Below are 20036 nucleotides of genomic sequence, written 5' to 3'. Positions count from 1 at the left end.
CACTTGCATTTTCTACAGAAAGAGTGTTTCAGAACGGCTCAGTCAAAACTAAGGTTCAACTCTTTTAGTTGAACAAAGAGAACAGAAAGTAGTTTCACACAATTCTTCTGTGTAGTTTTTATTTGTAGACATTCCTTTTCCCAATATAGGCCTCTTAGCGCTCAGAATGTCCAATTGCAGTTTCTACAGAAAGAGTGTTTCAGAACGGCTCAATCAAAAGTAAGGTTCAACTCTGTTAGTTGAATGCACAGAACAGAAAGAAGTTTCATACAATGCTTCTGTGTAGTTTATATTTGAACATATTCTTTTTTCCACTATTACCCACTTAGCGCTACGAATGTCCAGTTGCATTTTCTACAGACAGAGTGTTTCAAAACTGCTCAATCAAAAGTATGGTTTAACTCTGTTAGCTGAATGCTCAGATCAGAAAGAAGTTTCACAGAATGCTTCTGTGTAGTTTATATTTGAATATATTCCTTTTTCCACTACTACGCTCTTAGCGCTCCAAATGTCCAGTTGCATATTCTACAGAAAGAGTGTTCAGATCTGCTCAATCAAAAGTATGGTTTAACTCTGTTAGCTGAATGCACAGATCAGAAAGAAGTTTCACCGAATGATTCTGTGTAGTTTATATTTGAAGACATTCCTTTTTCCACTATTACCCTCTTAGCGCTCCGAATCTCCACTTGCATTTTCTACAAAAAGAGTGTTTCATAACTGCTCAATCAAAAATATGTTTTATCTCTGTTAACTGAATTTACAGATCAGAAATAAGTTTCACAGAATGCATCTGTGTAGTTTTTATTTGAAGATATTCTTTTTCCCAATGTAGGCCTCTTAGCGCTTAGCATGTCCAATTGCATTTTCTACAGAAAGAGTGTTTCAGAACGGCTCAATCAAAAGTAAGGTTCAACTCTGTTAGTTGAATGCACAGAACAGAAAGAATTTTCACAGAATGCTACTGTGTAGTTTATATTTGCATATATTCCTTTTTCCACTATTACCCTCTTAGCGCTCCGAATGTCCACTTGCATTTTCTACAGAAAGAGTGTTCAGAACTGCGCAATCAAAAGTATGGTTTAACTCTGTTAGCTTAATGAACATATCAGAAATAAGTTTCACACAATGCTTCTGTGTAGTTTTTATTTGAAGATATTATTTTTCCCAATATAGGCCTCTTAGCGCTCAGAATGTCCAATTGCAGTTTCTACAGAAAGAGTGTTTCAGAAAGGCTCAATCAAAAGTAAGGTTCAACTCTGTTAGTTGAATGCACAGAACAGAAAGAAGTTTCATACAATGCTTCTGTGTAGTTTATATATGAACATATTTTTTTTTCCACTATTACCCACTTAGCGCTACGAATGTCCAGTTGCATTTTCTACAGACAGAGTGTTTCAAAACTGCTCAATCAAAAGTATGGTTTAACTCTGTTAGCTGAATGCTCAGATCAGAAAGAAGTTTCACAGAATGCTTCTGTGTAGTTTATATTTGAATATATTCCTTTTTCCACTACTACGCTCTTAGCGCTCCAAATGTCCAGTTGCATTTTCTACAGAAAGAGTGTTCAGATCTGCTCAATCAAAAGTATGGTTTAACTCTGTTAGCTGAATGCACAGATCAGAAACAAGTTTCACAGAATGATTCTGTGTAGTTTATATTTGGAGACATTCCTTTTTCCACTATTACCCTCTTAGCGCTCCGAATCTCCACTTGCATTTTCTACAGAAAGAGTGTTTCAGAACGGCTCAATCAAAACTAAGGTTCAACTCTTTTAGTTGAACAAACAGAACAGAAAGAAGTTTCACACAATTCTTCTGTGTAGTTTTTATTTGTAGACATTCCTTTTCCCATTATAGGCCTCTTAGCGCTCAGAATGTCCAATTGCAGTTTCTACAGAAAGAGTGTTTCAGAACGGCTCAATCAAAAGTAAGGTTCAACTCCGTTAGTTGAATGCACAGAACAGAAAGAAGTTTCATACAATGCTTCTGTGTAGTTTATATTTGAACATATTCTTTTTTCCACTATTACCCACTTAGCGCTAGGAATGTCCAGTTGCATTTTCTACAGACAGAGTGTTTCAAAACTGCTCAATCAAAAGTATGGTTTAACTCTGTTAGCTGAATGCTCAGATCAGAAAGAAGTTTCACAGAATGCTTCTGCGTAGTTTATATTTGAATATATTCCTTTTTCCACTACTACTCTCTTAGCGCTCCAAATGTCCAGTTGCATTTTCTACAGAAAGAGTGTTCAGATCTGCTCAATCAAAAGTATGGTTTAACTCTGTTAGCTGAATGCACAGATGAGAAAGAAGTTTCACAGAATGATTCTGTGTAGTTTATATTTGGAGACATTCCTTTTTCCACTATTACCCTCTTAGCGCTCCGAATCTCCACTTGCATTTTCTACAGAAAGAGTGTTTCAGAACGGCTCAATCAAAACTAAGGTTCAACTCTTTTAGTTGAACAAACAGAACAGAAAGAAGTTTCACACAATTCTTCTGTGTAGTTTTTATTTGTAGACATTCCTTTTCCCAATATAGGCCTCTTAGCGCTCAGAATGTCCAATTGCAGTTTCTACAGAAAGAGTGTTTCAGAACGGCTCAATCAAAAGTAAGGTTCAACTCTGTTAGTTGAATGCACAGAACAGAAAGAAGTTTCATACAATGCTTCTGTGTAGTTTATATTTGAACATATTCTTTTTTCCACTATTACCCACTTAGCGCTACGAATGTCCAGTTGCATTTTCTACAGACAGAGTGTTTCAAAACTGCTCAATCAAAAGTATGGTTTAACTCTGTTAGCTGAATGCTCAGATCAGAAAGAAGTTTCACAGAATGCTTCTGTGTAGTTTATATTTGAATATATTCCTTTTTCCACTACTACGCTCTTAGCGCTCCAAATGTCCAGTTGCATTTTCTACAGAAAGAGTGTTCAGATCTGCTCAATCAAAAGTATGGTTTAACTCTGTTAGCTGAATGCACAGATCAGAAAGAAGTTTCACCGAATGATTCTGTGTAGTTTATATTTGAAGACATTCCTTTTTCCACTATTACCCTCTTAGCGCTCCGAATCTCCACTTGCATTTTCTACAAAAAGAGTGTTTCATAACTGCTCAATCAAAAATATGTTTTATCTCTGTTAACTGAATTTACAGATCAGAAATAAGTTTCACAGAATGCATCTGTGTAGTTTTTATTTGAAGATATTCTTTTTCCCAATGTAGGCCTCTTAGCGCTTAGCATGTCCAATTGCAGTTTCTACAGAAAGAGTGTTTCAGAACGGCTCAATCAAAAGTAAGGTTCAACTCTGTTAGTTGAATGCACAGAACAGAAAGAATTTTCACAGAATGCTATTGTGTAGTTTATATTTGCATATATTCCTTTTTCCACTATTACCCTCTTAGCGCTCCGAATGTCCACTTGCATTTTCTACAGAAAGAGTGTTCAGAACTGCGCAATCAAAAGTATGGTTTAACTCTGTTAGCTTAATGAACATATCAGAAATAAGTTTCACACAATGCTTCTGTGTAGTTTTTATTTGAAGATATTATTTTTCCCAATATAGGCCTCTTAGCGCTCAGAATGTCCAATTGCAGTTTCTACAGAAAGAGTGTTTCAGAAAGGCTCAATCAAAAGTAAGGTTCAACTCTGTTAGTTGAATGCACAGAACAGAAAGAAGTTTCATACAATGCTTCTGTGTAGTTTATATATGAACATATTTTTTTTTTCCACTATTACCCACTTAGCGCTACGAATGTCCAGTTGCATTTTCTACAGACAGAGTGTTTCAAAACTGCTCAATCAAAAGTATGGTTTAACTCTGTTAGCTGAATGCTCAGATCAGAAAGAAGTTTCACAGAATGCTTCTGTGTAGTTTATATTTGAATATATTCCTTTTTCCACTACTACGCTCTTAGCGCTCAAAATGTCCAGTTGCATTTTCTACAGAAAGAGTGTTCAGATCTGCTCAATCAAAAGTATGGTTTAACTCTGTTAGCTGAATGCACAGATCAGAAACAAGTTTCACAGAATGATTCTGTGTAGTTTATATTTGGAGACATTCCTTTTTCCACTATTACCCTCTTAGCGCTCCGAATCTCCACTTGCATTTTCTACAGAAAGAGTGTTTCAGAACGGCTCAATCAAAACTAAGGTTCAACTCTTTTAGTTGAACAAACAGAACAGAAAGAAGTTTCACACAATTCTTCTGTGTAGTTTTTATTTGTAGACATTCCTTTTCCCATTATAGGCCTCTTAGCGCTCAGAATGTCCAATTGCAGTTTCTACAGAAAGAGTGTTTCAGAACGGCTCAATCAAAAGTAAGGTTCAACTCCGTTAGTTGAATGCACAGAACAGAAAGAAGTTTCATACAATGCTTCTGTGTAGTTTATATTTGAACATATTCTTTTTTCCACTATTACCCACTTAGCGCTAGGAATGTCCAGTTGCATTTTCTACAGACAGAGTGTTTCAAAACTGCTCAATCAAAAGTATGGTTTAACTCTGTTAGCTGAATGCTCAGATCAGAAAGAAGTTTCACAGAATGCTTCTGTGTAGTTTATATTTGAATATATTCCTTTTTCCAGTACTACGCTCTTAGCGCTCCAAATGTCCTGTTGCATTTTCTACAGAAAGAGTGTTCAGATCTGCTCAATCAAAAGTATGGTTTAACTCTGTTAGCTGAATGCACAGATCAGAAAGAAGTTTCACCGAATGGTTCTGTGTAGTTTGTATTTGAAGACATTCCTTTTTCCACTATTACACTCTTAGCGCTCCGAATCTCCACTTGCATTTTCTACAAAAAGAGTGTTTCATAACTGCTCAATCAAAAATATGTTTTATCTCTGTTAACTGAATTTACAGATCAGAAATAAGTTTCACAGAATGCATCTGTGTAGTTTTTATTTGAAGATATTCTTTTTCCCAATGTAGGCCTCTTAGCGCTGAGCATGTCCAATTGCAGTTTCTACAGAAAGAGTGTTTCAGAACGGCTCAATCAAAAGTAAGGTTCAACTCTGTTAGTTGAATGCACAGAAAAGAAAGAAGTTTCACAGAATGCTACTGTGTAGTTTATATTTGCATATATTCCTTTTTCCACTATTACCCTCTTAGCGCTCCGAATGTCCACTTGCATTTTCTACAGAAAGAGTGTTCAGAACTGCGCAATCAAAAGTATGGTTTAACTCTGTTAGCTTAATGAACATATCAGAAATAAGTTTCACACAATGCTTCTGTGTAGTTTTTATTTGAAGATATTATTTTTCCCAATAGAGGCCTCTTAGCGCTCAGAATGTCCAATTGCAGTTTCTACAGAAAGAGTGTTTCAGAAAGGCTCAATCAAAAGTAAGGTTCAACTCTGTTAGTTGAATGCACAGAACAGAAAGAAGTTTCATACAATGCTTCTGTGTAGTTTATATTTGAACCTATTCTTTTTTCCACTATTACCCACTTAGCGCTACGAATGTCCAGTTGCATTTTCTACAGACAGAGTGTTTCAAAACTGCTCAATCAAAAGTATGGTTTAACTCTGTTACCTGAATGCTCAGATCAGAAAGAAGTTTCACAGAATGCTTCTGTGTAGTTTATATTTGAATATATTCCTTTTTCCATGACTACTCTCTTAGCGCTCCAAATGTCCAGTTGCATTTTCTACAGAAAGAGTGTTCAGATCTGCTCAATCAAAAGTATGGTTTAACTCTGTTTGCTGAATGCACAGATCAGAAAGAAGTTTCACAGAATGATTCTGTGTAGTTTATATTTGGAGACATTCCTTTTTCCACTATTACCCTCTTAGCGCTCCGAATCTCCACTTGCATTTTCTACAGAAAGAGTGTTTCAGAACGGCTCAATCAAAACTAAGGTTCAACTCTTTTAGTTGAACAAACAGAACAGAAAGAAGTTTCACACAATTCTTCTGTGTAGTTTTTATTTGTAGACATTCCTTTTCCCAATATAGGCCTCTTAGCGCTCAGAATGTCCAATTGCAGTTTCTACAGAAAGAGTGTTTCAGAACGGCTCAATCAAAAGTAAGGTTCAACTCTGTTAGTTGAATGCACAGAACAGAAAGAAGTTTCATACAATGCTTCTGTGTAGTTTATATTTGAACATATTCTTTTTTCCACTATTACCCACTTAGCGCTACGAATGTCCAGTTGCATTTTCTACAGACAGAGTGTTTCAAAACTGCTCAATCAAAAGTATGGTTTAACTCTGTTAGCTGAATGCTCAGATCAGAAAGAAGTTTCACAGAATGCTTCTGTGTAGTTTATATTTGAATATATTCCTTTTTCCACTACTACGCTCTTAGCGCTCAAAATGTCCAGTTGCATTTTCTACAGAAAGAGTGTTCAGATCTGCTCAATCAAAAGTATGGTTTAACTCTGTTAGCTGAATGCACAGATCAGAAAGAAGTTTCACCGAATGATTCTGTGTAGTTTATATTTGAAGACATTCCTTTTTCCTCTATTACCCTCTTAGCGCTCCGAATCTCCACTTGCATTTTCTACAAAAAGTGTGTTTCATAACTGCTCAATCAAAAATATGTTTTATCTCTGTTAACTGAATTTACAGATCAGAAATAAGTTTCACAGAATGCATCTGTGTAGTTTTTATTTGAAGATACTCTTTTTCCCAATGTAGGCCTCTTAGCGCTTAGCATGTCCAATTGCAGTTTCTACAGAAAGAGTGTTTCAAAACGGCTCAATCAAAAGTAAGGTTCAACTCTGTTAGTTGAATGCACAGAACAGAAAGAATTTTCACAGAATGCTACTGTGTAGTTTATATTTGCATATATTCCTTTTTCCACTATTACCCTCTTAGCGCTCCGAATGTCCACTTGCATTTTCTACAGAAAGAGTGTTCAGAACTGCGCAATCAAAAGTATGGTTTAACTCTGTTAGCTTAATGAACATATCAGAAATAAGTTTCACACAATGCTTCTGTGTAGTTTTTATTTGAAGATATTATTTTTCCCAATAGAGGCCTCTTAGCGCTCAGAATGTGCAATTGCAGTTTCTACAGAAAGAGTGTTTCAGAAAGGCTCAATCAAAAGTAAGGTTCAACTCTGTTAGTTGAATGCACAGAACAGAATGAAGTTTCATACAATGCTTCTGTGTAGTTTATATTTGAACCTATTCTTTTTTCCACTATTACCCACTTAGCGCTACGAATGTCCAGTTGCATTTTCTACAGACAGAGTGTTTCAAAACTGCTCAATCAAAAGTGTGGTTTAACTCTGTTAGCTGAATGCTCAGATCAGAAAGAAGTTTCACAGAATGCTTCTGTGTAGTTTATATTTGAATATATTCCTTTTTCCACTACTACTGTCTTAGCGCTCCAAATGTCCAGTTGCATTTTCTACAGAAAGAGTGTTCAGATCTGCTCAATCAAAAGTATGGTTTAACTCTGTTAGCTGAATGCACAGATCAGAAAGAAGTTTCACAGAATGATTCTGTGTAGTTTATATTTGGAGACATTCCTTTTTCCACTATTACCCTCTTAGCGCTCCGAATCTCCACTTGCATTTTCTACAGAAAGAGTGTTTCAGAACGGCTCAATCAAAACTAAGGTTCAACCCTTTTAGTTGAACAAACAGAACAGAAAGAAGTTTCACACAATTCTTCTATGTAGATTTTATTTGTAGACATTCCTTTTCCCAATATAGGCCTCTTAGCGCTCAGAATGTCCAATTGCAGTTTCTACAGAAAGAGTGTTTCAGAACGGCTCAATCAAAAGTAAGGTTCAACTCTGTTAGTTGAATGCACAGAACAGAAAGAAGTTTCATACAATGCTTCTGTGTAGTTTATATTTGAACATATTCTTTTTTCCACTATTACCCAGTTAGCGCTACGAATGTCCAGTTGCATTTTCTACAGACAGAGTGTTTCAAAACTGCTCAATCAAAAGTATGGTTTAACTCTGTTATCTGAATGCTCAGATCAGAAAGAAGTTTCACAGAATGCTTCTGTGTAGTTTATATTTGAATATATTCCTTTTTCCACTACTACGCTCTTAGCGCTCCAAATGTCCTGTTGCATTTTCTACAGAAAGAGTGTTCAGATCTGCTCAATCAAAATTATGGTTTAACTCTGTTAGCTGAATGCACAGATCAGAAAGAAGTTTCACCGAATGATTCTGTGTAGTTTGAATTTGAAGACATTCCTTTTTCCACTATTACACCCTAAGCGCTCCGAATTTCCACTTGCATTTTCTACAAAAAGAGTGTTTCATAACTGCTCAATCAAAAATATGTTTTATCTCTGTTAACTGAATTTACAGATCAGAAATAAGTTTCACAGAATGCATCTGTGTAGTTTTTATTTGAAGATATTCTTTTTCCCAATGTAGGCCTCTTAGCGCTTAGCATGTCCAATTGCAGTTTCTACAGAAAGAGTGTTTCAGAACGGCTCAATCAAAAGTAAGGTTCAACTCTGTTAGTTGAATGCACAGAACAGAAAGAATTTTCACAGAATGCTACTGTGTAGTTTATATTTGCATATATTCCTTTTTCCACTATTACCCTCTTAGCGCTCCGAATGTCCACTTGCATTTTCTACAGAAAGAGTGTTCAGAACTGCGCAATCAAAAGTATGGTTTAACTCTGTTAGCTTAATGAGCATATCAGAAATAAGTTTCACACAATGCTTCTGTGTAGTTTTTATTTGTAGCCATTCCTTTTCCCAATATAGGCCTCTTAGCGCTCAGAATGTCCAATTGCAGTTTCTACAGAAAGAGTGTTTCAGAAAGGCTCAATCAAAAGTAAGGTTCAACTCTGTTAGTTGAATGCACAGAACAGAAAGAAGTTTCATACAATGCTTCTGTGTAGTTTATATTTGAACATATTCTTTTTTCCACTATTACCCACTTAGCGCTACGAATGTCCAGTTGCATTTTCTACAGACAGAGTGTTTCAAAACTGCTCAATCAAAAGTATGGTTTAACTCTGTTAGCTGAATGCTCAGATCAGAAAGAAGTTTCACAGAATGCTTCTGTGTAGTTTATATTTGAATATATTCCTTTTTCCACTACTACGGTCTTAGCGCTCCAAATGTCCAGTTGCATTTTCTACAGAAAGAGTGTTCAGATCTGCTCAATCAAAAGTATGGTTTAACTCTGTTAGCTGAATGCACAGATCAGAAAGAAGTTTCACAGAATGATTCTGTGTAGTTTATATTTGGAGACATTTCTTTTTCCACTATTACCCTCTTAGCGCTCCGAATCTCCACTTGCATTTTCTACAGAAAGAGTGTTTCAGAACGGCTCAATCAAAACTAAGGTTCAACTCTTTTAGTTGAACAAACAGAACAGAAAGAAGTTTCACACAATTCTTCTGTGTAGTTTTTATTTGTAGACATACCTTTTCCCAATATAGGCCTCTTAGCGCTCAGAATGTCCAATTGCAGTTTCTACAGAAAGAGTGTTTCAGAACGGCTCAATCAAAAGTAAGGTTCAACTCTGTTAGTTGAATGCACAGAACAGAAAGAAGTTTCATACAATGCTTCTGTGTAGTTTATATTTGAACATATTCTTTTTTCCACTATTACCCACTTAGCGCTACGAATGTCCAGTTGCATTTTCTACAGACAGAGTGTTTCAAAACTGCTCAATCAAAAGTATGGTTTAACTCTGTTATCTGAATGCTCAGATCAGAAAGAAGTTTCACAGAATGCTTCTGTGTAGTTTATATTTGAATATATTCCTTTTTCCACTACTACGCTCTTAGCGCTCCAAATGTCCTGTTGCATTTTCTACAGAAAGAGTGTTCAGATCTGCTCAATCAAAAGTATGGTTTAACTCTGTTAGCTGAAGGCACAGATCAGAAAGAAGTTTCACCGAATGATTCTGTGTAGTTTATATTTGAAGACATTCCTTTTTCCTCTATTACCCTCTTAGCGCTCCGAATCTCCACTTGCATTTTCTACAAAAAGTGTGTTTCATAACTGCTCAATCAAAAATATGTTTTATCTCTGTTAACTGAATTTACAGATCAGAAATAAGTTTCACAGAATGCATCTGTGTAGTTTTTATTTGAAGATATTCTTTTTCCCAATGTAGGCCTCTTAGCGCTTAGCATGTCCAATTGCAGTTTCTACAGAAAGAGTGTTTCAAAACGGCTCAATCAAAAGTAAGGTTCAACTCTGTTAGTTGAATGCACAGAACAGAAAGAATTTTCACAGAATGCTACTGTGTAGTTTATATTTGCATATATTCCTTTTTCCACTATTACCCTCTTAGCGCTCAGAATGTCCACTTGCATTTTCTACAGAAAGAGTGTTCAGAACTGCGCAATCAAAATTATGGTTTAACTCTGTTAGCTTAATGAACATATCAGAAATAAGTTTCACACAATGCTTCTGTGTAGTTTTTATTTGAAGATATTATTTTTCCCAATAGAGGCCTCTTAGCGCTCAGAATGTCCAATTGCAGTTTCTACAGAAAGAGTGTTTCAGAAAGGCTCAATCAAAAGTAAGGTTCAACTCTGTTAGTTGAATGCACAGAACAGAATGAAGTTTCATACAATGCTTCTGTGTAGTTTATATTTGAACCTATTCTTTTTTCCACTATTACCCACTTAGCGCTACGAATGTCCAGTTGCATTTTCTACAGACAGAGTGTTTCAAAACTGCTCAATCAAAAGTGTGGTTTAACTCTGTTAGCTGAATGCTCAGATCAGAAAGAAGTTTCACAGAATGCTTCTGTGTAGTTTATATTTGAATATATTCCTTTTTCCACTACTACTGTCTTAGCGCTCCAAATGTCCAGTTGCATTTTCTACAGAAAGAGTGTTCAGATCTGCTCAATCAAAAGTATGGTTTAACTCTGTTAGCTGAATGCAGAGATCAGAAAGAAGTTTCACAGAATGATTCTGTGTAGTTTATATTTGGAGACATTCCTTTTTCCACTATTACCCTCTTAGCGCTCCGAATCTCCACTTGCATTTTCTACAGAAAGAGTGTTTCAGAACGGCTCAATCAAAACTAAGGTTCAACCCTTTTAGTTGAACAAACAGAACAGAAAGAAGTTTCACACAATTCTTCTGTGTAGATTTTATTTGTAGACATTCCTTTTCCCAATATAGGCCTCTTAGCGCTCAGAATGTCCAATTGCAGTTTCTACAGAAAGAGTGTTTCAGAACGGCTCAATCAAAAGTAAGGTTCAACTCTGTTAGTTGAATGCACAGAACAGAAAGAAGTTTCATACAATGCTTCTGTGTAGTTTATATTTGAACATATTCTTTTTTCCACTATTACCCAGTTAGCGCTACGAATGTCCAGTTGCATTTTCTACAGACAGAGTGTTTCAAAACTGCTCAATCAAAAGTATGGTTTAACTCTGTTATCTGAATGCTCAGATCAGAAAGAAGTTTCACAGAATGCTTCTGTGTAGTTTATATTTGAATATATTCCTTTTTCCACTACTACGCTCTTAGCGCTCCAAATGTCCTGTTGCATTTTCTACAGAAAGAGTGTTCAGATCTGCTCAATCAAAATTATGGTTTAACTCTGTTAGCTGAATGCACAGATCAGAAAGAAGTTTCACCGAATGATTCTGTGTAGTTTGTATTTGAAGACATTCCTGTTTCCACTATTACACCCTAAGCGCTCCGAATTTCCACTTGCATTTTCTACAAAAAGAGTGTTTCATAACTGCTCAATCAAAAATATGTTTTATCTCTGTTAACTGAATTTACAGATCAGAAATAAGTTTCACAGAATGCATCTGTGTAGTTTTTATTTGAAGATATTCTTTTTCCCAATGTAGGCCTCTTAGCGCTTAGCATGTCCAATTGCAGTTTCTACAGAAAGAGTGTTTCAGAACGGCTCAATCAAAAGTAAGGTTCAACTCTGTTAGTTGAATGCACAGAACAGAAAGAATTTTCACAGAATGCTACTGTGTAGTTTATATTTGCATATATTCCTTTTTCCACTATTACCCTCTTAGCGCTCCGAATGTCCACTTGCATTTTCTACAGAAAGAGTGTTCAGAACTGCGCAATCAAAAGTATGGTTTAACTCTGTTAGCTTAATGAGCATATCAGAAATAAGTTTCACACAATGCTTCTGTGTAGTTTTTATTTGAAGATATTATTTTTCCCAATATAGGCCTCTTAGCGCTCAGAATGTCCAATTGCAGTTTCTACAGAAAGAGTGTTTCAGAAAGGCTCAATCAAAAGTAAGGTTCAACTCTGTTAGTTGAATGCACAGAACAGAAAGAAGTTTCATACAATGCTTCTGTGTAGTTTATATTTGAACATATTCTTTTTTCCACTATTACCTACTTAGCGCTACGAATGTCCAGTTGCATTTTCTACAGACAGAGTGTTTCAAAACTGCTCAATCAAAAGTATGGTTTAACTCTGTTAGCTGAATGCTCAGATCAGAAAGAAGTTTCACAGAATGCTTCTGTGTAGTTTATATTTGAATATATTCCTTTTTCCACTACTACGCTCTTAGCGCTCCAAATGTCCAGTTGCATTTTCTACAGAAAGAGTGTTCAGATCTGCTCAATCAAAAGTATGGTTTAACTCTGTTAGCTGAATGCACAGATCAGAAAGAAGTTTCACAGAATGATTCTGTGTAGTTTATATTTGGAGACATTCCTTTTTCCACTATTACCCTCTTAGCGCTCCGAATCTCCACTTGCATTTTCTACAGAAAGAGTGTTTCAGAACGGCTCAATCAAAACTAAGGTTCAACTCTTTTAGTTGAACAAACAGAACAGAAAGAAGTTTCACACAATTCTTCTGTGTAGTTTTTATTTGTAGACATACCTTTTCCCAATATAGGCCTCTTAGCGCTCAGAATGTCCAATTGCAGTTTCTACAGAAAGAGTGTTTCAGAACGGCTCAATCAAAAGTAAGGTTCAACTCTGTTAGTTGAATGCACAGAACAGAAAGAAGTTTCATACAATGCTTCTGTGTAGTTTATATTTGAACATATTCTTTTTTCCACTATTACCCACTTAGCGCTACGAATGTCCAGTTGCATTTTCTACAGACAGAGTGTTTCAAAACTGCTCAATCAAAAGTATGGTTTAACTCTGTTATCTGAATGCTCAGATCAGAAAGAAGTTTCACAGAATGCTTCTGTGTAGTTTATATTTGAATATATTCCTTTTTCCACTACTACGCTCTTAGCGCTCCAAATGTCCTGTTGCATTTTCTACAGAAAGAGTGTTCAGATCTGCTCAATCAAAAGTATGGTTTAACTCTGTTAGCTGAAGGCACAGATCAGAAAGAAGTTTCACCGAATGATTCTGTGTAGTTTGTATTTGAAGACATTCCTTTTTCCACTATTACACTCTTAGCGCTCCGAATCTCCACTTGCATTTTCTACAAAAAGAGTGTTTCATAACTGCTCATTCAAAAATATGTTTTATCTCTGTTAACTGAATTTACAGATCAGAAATAAGTTTCACAGAATGCATCTGTGTAGTTTTTATTTGAAGATATTCTTTTTCCCAATGTAGGCCTCTTAGCGCTTAGCATGTCCAATTGCAGTTTCTACAGAAAGAGTGTTTCAGAACGGCTCAATCAAAAGTAAGGTTCAACTCTGTTAGTTGAATGCACAGAAAAGAAAGAAGTTTCACAGAATGCTACTGTGTAGTTTATATTTGCATATATTCCTTTTTCCACTATTACCCTCTTAGCGCTCCGAATGTCCACTTGCATTTTCTACAGAAAGAGTGTTCAGAACTGCGCAATCAAAAGTATGGTTTAACTCTGTTAGCTTAATGAACATATCAGAAATAAGTTTCACACAATGCTTCTGTGTAGTTTTTATTTGGAGACATTCCTTTTTCCACTATTACCCTCTTAGCGCTCCGAATCTCCACTTGCATTTTCTACAGAAAGAGTGTTTCAGAACGGCTCAATCACAACTAAGGTTCAACTCTTTTAGTTGAACAAACAGAACAAAAAGAAGTTTCACACAATTCTTCTGTGTAGTTTTTATTTGTAGCCATTCCTTTTCCCAATATAGGCCTCTTAGCGCTCAGAATGTCCAATTGCAGTTTCTACAGAAAGAGTGTTTCAGAACGGCTCAATCAAAAGTAAGGTTCAACTCTGTTAGTTGAATGCACAGAACAGAAAGGAGTTTCATACAATGCTTCTGTGTAGTTTATATTTGAACATATTCTTTTTTCCACTATTACCCACTTAGCGCTACGAATGTCCAGTTGCATTTTCTACAGACAGAGTGTTTCAAAACTGCTCAATCAAAAGTATGGTTTAACTCTGTTATCTGAATGCTCAGATCAGAAAGAAGTTTCACAGAATGCTTCTGTGTAGTTTATATTTGAATATATTCCTTTTTCCACTACTACGCTCTTAGCGCTCCAAATGTCCAGTTGCATTTTCTACAGAAAGAGTGTTCAGATCTGCTCAATCAAAAGTATGGTTTAACTCTGTTAGCTGAATGCACAGATCAGAAAGAAGTTTCACAGAATGATTCTGTGTAGTTTGTATTTGAAGACATTCCTTTTTCCACTATTACACACTTAGCGCTCCGAATCTCCACTTGCATTTTCTACAAAAAGAGCGTTTCATAACTGCTCAATCAAAAATATGTTTTATCTCTGTTAACTGAATTTACAGATCAGAAATAAGTTTCACAGGATGCATCTGTGTAGTTTTTATTTGAAGATATTCTTTTTCCCAATGTAGGCCTCTTAGCGCTTAGCATGTCCAATTGCAGTTTCTACAGAAAGAGTGTTTCAGAACGGCTCAATCAAAAGTAAGGTTCAACTCTGTTAGTTGAATGCACAGAAAAGAAAGAAGTTTCATAGAATGCTACTGTGTAGTTTATATTTGCATATATTCCTTTTTCCACTATTACCCTCTTAGCGCTCCGAATGTCCACTTGCATTTTCTACAGAAAGAGTGTTCAGAACTGCGCAATCAAAAGTATGGTTTAACTCTGTTAGCTTAATGAACATATCAGAAATAAGTTTCACACAATGCTTCTGTGTAGTTTTTATTTGAAGATATTATTTTCCCCAATAGAGGCCTCTTAGCGCTCAGAACGTCCAATTGCAGTTTCTACAGAAAGAGTGTTTCAGAAAGGCTCAATCAAAAGTAAGGTTCAACTCTGTTAGTTGAATGCACAGAACAGAAAGAAGTTTCATACAATGCTTCTGTGTAGTTTATATTTGAACATATTCTTTTTTCCACTATTACCCACTTAGCGCTACGAATGTCCAGTTGCATTTTCTACAGACAGAGTGTTTCAAAACTGCTCAACCAAAAGTATGGTTTAACTCTGTTAGCTGAATGCTCAGATCAGAAAGAAGTTTCACAGAATGCTTCTGTGTAGTTTATATTTGAATATATTCCTTTTTCCACGACTACTCTCTTAGCGCTCCAAATGTCCAGTTGCATTTTCTACAGAAAGAGTGTTCAGATCTGCTCAATCAAAAGTATGGTTTAACTCTGTTAGCTGAATGCACAGATCAGAAAGAAGTTTCACAGAATGATTCTGTGTAGTTTATATTTGGAGACATTCCTTTTTCCACTATTACCCTCTTAGCGCTCCGAATCTCCACTTGCATTTTCTACAGAAAGAGTGTTTCAGAACGGCTCAATCAAAACTAAGGTTCAACTCTTTTAGTTGAACAAACAGAACAGAAAGTAGTTTCACACAATTCTTCTGTGTAGTTTTTATTTGTAGACATTCCTTTTCCCAATATAGGCCTCTTAGCGCTCAGAATGTCCAATTGCAGTTTCTACAGAAAGAGTGTTTGAGAACGGCTCAATCAAAAGTAAGGTTCAACTCTGTTAGTTGAATGCACAGAACAGAAAGAAGTTTCATACAATGTTTCTGTGTAGTTTATATCTGAACATATTCTTTTTTCCACTATTACCCAATTAGTGCTACGAATGTCCGGCTGCATTTTCTACAGACAGAGTGTTTCAAAACTGCTCAATCAAAAGTATGGTTTAACTCTGTTAGCTGAATGCTCAGAACAGAAAGTAGTTTCACAGAATGCTTCTGTGTAGTTTATATTTGAATATATTCCTTTTTCCACTACTACGCTCTTAGCGCTCCAATTGTCCAGTTGCATTGTCTACAGAAAGAGTGTTCAGATCTGCTCAATCAAAAGTATGGTTTAACTCTGTTAGCTGAATGCACAGATCAGAAAGAAGTTTCACCGAATGATTCTGTGTAGTTTATATTTGAAGATATTCCTTTTTCCACTATTACCCTCTTAGCGCTCCGAATCTCCACTTGCATTTTCTACAAAAAGAGTGTTTCATAACTGCTCAATCAAAAATATGTTTTATCTCTGTTAACTGAATTTACAGATCAGAAATAAGTTTCACAGAATGCATCTGTGTAGTTTTTATTTGAAGATATTCTTTTTCCCAATGTAGGCCTCTTAGCGCTTAGCATGTCCAACTGCAGTTTCTACAGAAAGAGTGTTTCAGAACGGCTCAATCAAAAGTAAGGTTCAACTCTGTTAGTTGAATGCACAGAAAAGAAAGAAGTTTCATAGAATGCTACTGTGTAGTTTATATTTGCATATATTCCTTTTTCCACTATTACCCTCTTAGCGCTCCGAATCTCCACTTGCATTTTCTACAGAAAGAGTGTTTCAGAACGGCTCAATCAAAACTAAGGTTCAACTCTTTTAGTTGAACAAACAGAACAGAAAGAAGTTTCACACAATTCTTCTGTGTAGTTTTTATTTGTAGACATTCCTTTTCCCAATATAGGCCTCTTAGCGCTCAGAATGTCCAATTGCAGTTTCTACAGAAAGAGTGTTTCAGAACGGCTCAATCAAAAGTAAGGTTCAACTCTGTTAGTTGAATTCACAGAACAGAAAGAAGTTTCATACAATGCTTCTGTGTAGTTTATATTTGAACATATTCTTTTTTCCACTATTACCCACTTAGCGCTACGAATGTCCAGTTGCATTTTCTACAGACAGAGTGTTTCAAAACTGCTCAATCAAAAGTATGGTTTAACTCTGTTAGCTGAATGCTCAGATCAGAAAGAAGTTTCACAGAATGCTTCTGTGTAGTTTATATTTGAATATATTCCTTTTTCCACTACTACTGTCTTAGCGCTCCAAATGTCCAGTTGCATTTTCTACAGAAAGAGTGTTCAGATCTGCTCAATCAAAAGTATGGTTTAACTCTGTTAGCTGAATGCACAGATCAGAAAGAAGTTTCACAGAATGATTCTGTGTAGTTTATATTTGGAGACATTCCTTTTTCCACTATTACCCTCTTAGCGCTCCGAATCTCCACTTGCATTTTCTACAGAAAGAGTGTTTCAGAACGGCTCAATCAAAACTAAGGTTCAACTCTCTTAGTTGAACAAACAGAGCAGAAAGATGTTTCACACAATTCTTCTGTGTAGTTTTTATTTGTAGACATTCCTTTTCCCAATATAGGCCTCTTAGCGCTCAGAATGTCCAATTGCAGTTTCTACAGAAAGAGTGTTTCAGAACGGCTCAATCAAAAGTAAGGTTCAACTCTGTTAGTTGAATGCACAGAACAGAAAGAAGTTTCATACAATGCTTCTGTGTAGTTTATATTTGAACGTATTCTTTTTTGCACTATTACCGACTAAGCGCTACGAATGTCCAGTTGCATTTTCTACAGACAGAGTGTTTCAAAACTGCTCAATCAAAAGTATGGTTTAACTCTGTTATCTGAATGCTCAGATCAGAAAGAAGTTTCACAGAATGCTTCTGTGTAGTTTGTATTTGAATATATTCCTTTTTCCTCTACTACGCTCTTAGCGCTCCAAATGTTCTGTTGCATTTTCTACAGAAAGAGTGTTCAGATCTGCTCAATCAAAAGTATGGTTTAACTCTGTTAGCTGAATGCACAGATCAGAAAGAAGTTTCACCGAATGATTCTGTGTAGTTTGTATTTGAAGACATTCCTTTTTCCACTATTACACCCTTAGCGCTCCGAATCTCCACTTGCATTTTCTACAAAAAGAGTGTTTCATAACTGCTCAATCAAAAATATGTTTTATCTCTGTTAACTGAATTTACAGATCAGAAATAAGTTTCACAGAATGCATCTGTGTAGTTTTTATTTGAAGATATTCTTTTTCCCAATGTAGGCCTCTTAGCGCTTAGCATGTCCAATTGCAGTTTCTACAGAAAGAGTGTTTCAGAACGGCTCAATCAAAAGTAAGGTTCAACTCTGTTAGTTGAATGCACAGAACAGAAAGAATTTTCACAGAATGCTACTGTGTAGTTTATATTTGCATATATTCCCTTTTCCACTATTACCCTCTTAGCGCTCCGAATGTCCACTTGCATTTTCTACAGAAAGAGTGTTCAGAACTGCGCAATCAAAAGTATGGTTTAACTCTGTTAGCTTAATGAGCATATCAGAAATAAGTTTCACACAATGCTTCTGTGTAGTTTTTATTTGAAGATATTATTTTTCCCAATATAGGCCTCTTAGCGCTCAGAATGTCCAATTGCAGTTTCTACAGAAAGAGTGTTTCAGAAAGGCTCAATCAAAAGTAAGGTTCAACTCTGTTAGTTGAATGCACAGAACAGAAAGAAGTTTCATACAATGCTTCTGTGTAGTTTATATTTGAACATATTCTTTTTTCCACTATTACCCACTTAGCGCTACGAATGTCCAGTTGCATTTTCTACAGACAGAGTGTTTCAAAACTGCTCAATCAAAAGTATGGTTTAACTCTGTTAGCTGAATGCTCAGATCAGAAAGAAGTTTCACAGAATGCTTCTGTGTAGTTTATATTTGAATATATTCCTTTTTCCACTACTACGCTCTTAGCGCTCCAAATGTCCAGTTGCATTTTCTACAGAAAGAGTGTTCAGATCTGCTCAATCAAAAGTATGGTTTAACTCTGTTAGCTGAATGCACAGATCAGAAAGAAGTTTCACAGAATGATTCTGTGTAGTTTATATTTGGAGACATTCCTTTTTCCACTATTACCCTCTTAGCGCTCCGAATCTCCACTTGCATTTTCTACAGAAAGAGTGTTTCAGAACGGCTCAATCAAAACTAAGGTTCAACTCTTTTAGTTGAACAAACAGAACAGAAAGAAGTTTCACACAATTCTTCTGTGTAGTTTTTATTTGTAGACATACCTTTTCCCAATATAGGCCTCTTAGCGCTCAGAATGTCCAATTGCAGTTTCTACAGAAAGAGTGTTTCAGAACGGCTCAATCAAAAGTAAGGTTCAACTCTGTTAGTTGAATGCACAGAACAGAAAGAAGTTTCATACAATGCTTCTGTGTAGTTTATATTTGAACATATTCTTTTTTCCACTATTACCCACTTAGCGCTACGAATGTCCAGTTGCATTTTCTACAGACAGAGTGTTTCAAAACTGCTCAATCAAAAGTATGGTTTAACTCTGTTATCTGAATGCTCAGATCAGAAAGAAGTTTCACAGAATGCTTCTGTGTAGTTTATATTTGAATATATTCCTTTTTCCACTACTACGCTCTTAGCGCTCCAAATGTCCTGTTGCATTTTCTACAGAAAGAGTGTTCAGATCTGCTCAATCAAAAGTATGGTTTAACTCTGTTAGCTGAAGGCACAGATCAGAAAGAAGTTTCACCGAATGATTCTGTGTAGTTTGTATTTGAAGACATTCCTTTTTCCACTATTACACTCTTAGCGCTCCGAATCTCCACTTGCATTTTCTACAAAAAGAGTGTTTCATAACTGCTCATTCAAAAATATGTTTTATCTCTGTTAACTGAATTTACAGATCAGAAATAAGTTTCACAGAATGCATCTGTGTAGTTTTTATTTGAAGATATTCTTTTTCCCAATGTAGGCCTCTTAGCGCTTAGCATGTCCAATTGCAGTTTCTACAGAAAGAGTGTTTCAGAACGGCTCAATCAAAAGTAAGGTTCAACTCTGTTAGTTGAATGCACAGAAAAGAAAGAAGTTTCACAGAATGCTACTGTGTAGTTTATATTTGCATATATTCCTTTTTCCACTATTACCCTCTTAGCGCTCCGAATGTCCACTTGCATTTTCTACAGAAAGAGTGTTCAGAACTGCGCAATCAAAAGTATGGTTTAACTC

This window comes from Symphalangus syndactylus, chromosome 6, assembly GCF_028878055.3.
Source record: "Symphalangus syndactylus isolate Jambi chromosome 6, NHGRI_mSymSyn1-v2.1_pri, whole genome shotgun sequence".
Lineage (NCBI taxonomy): Eukaryota > Metazoa > Chordata > Mammalia > Primates > Hylobatidae > Symphalangus > Symphalangus syndactylus.
The sequence above is the reverse complement of the archived record's forward strand: the minus strand, read 5'-3'. Positions refer to the sequence as shown.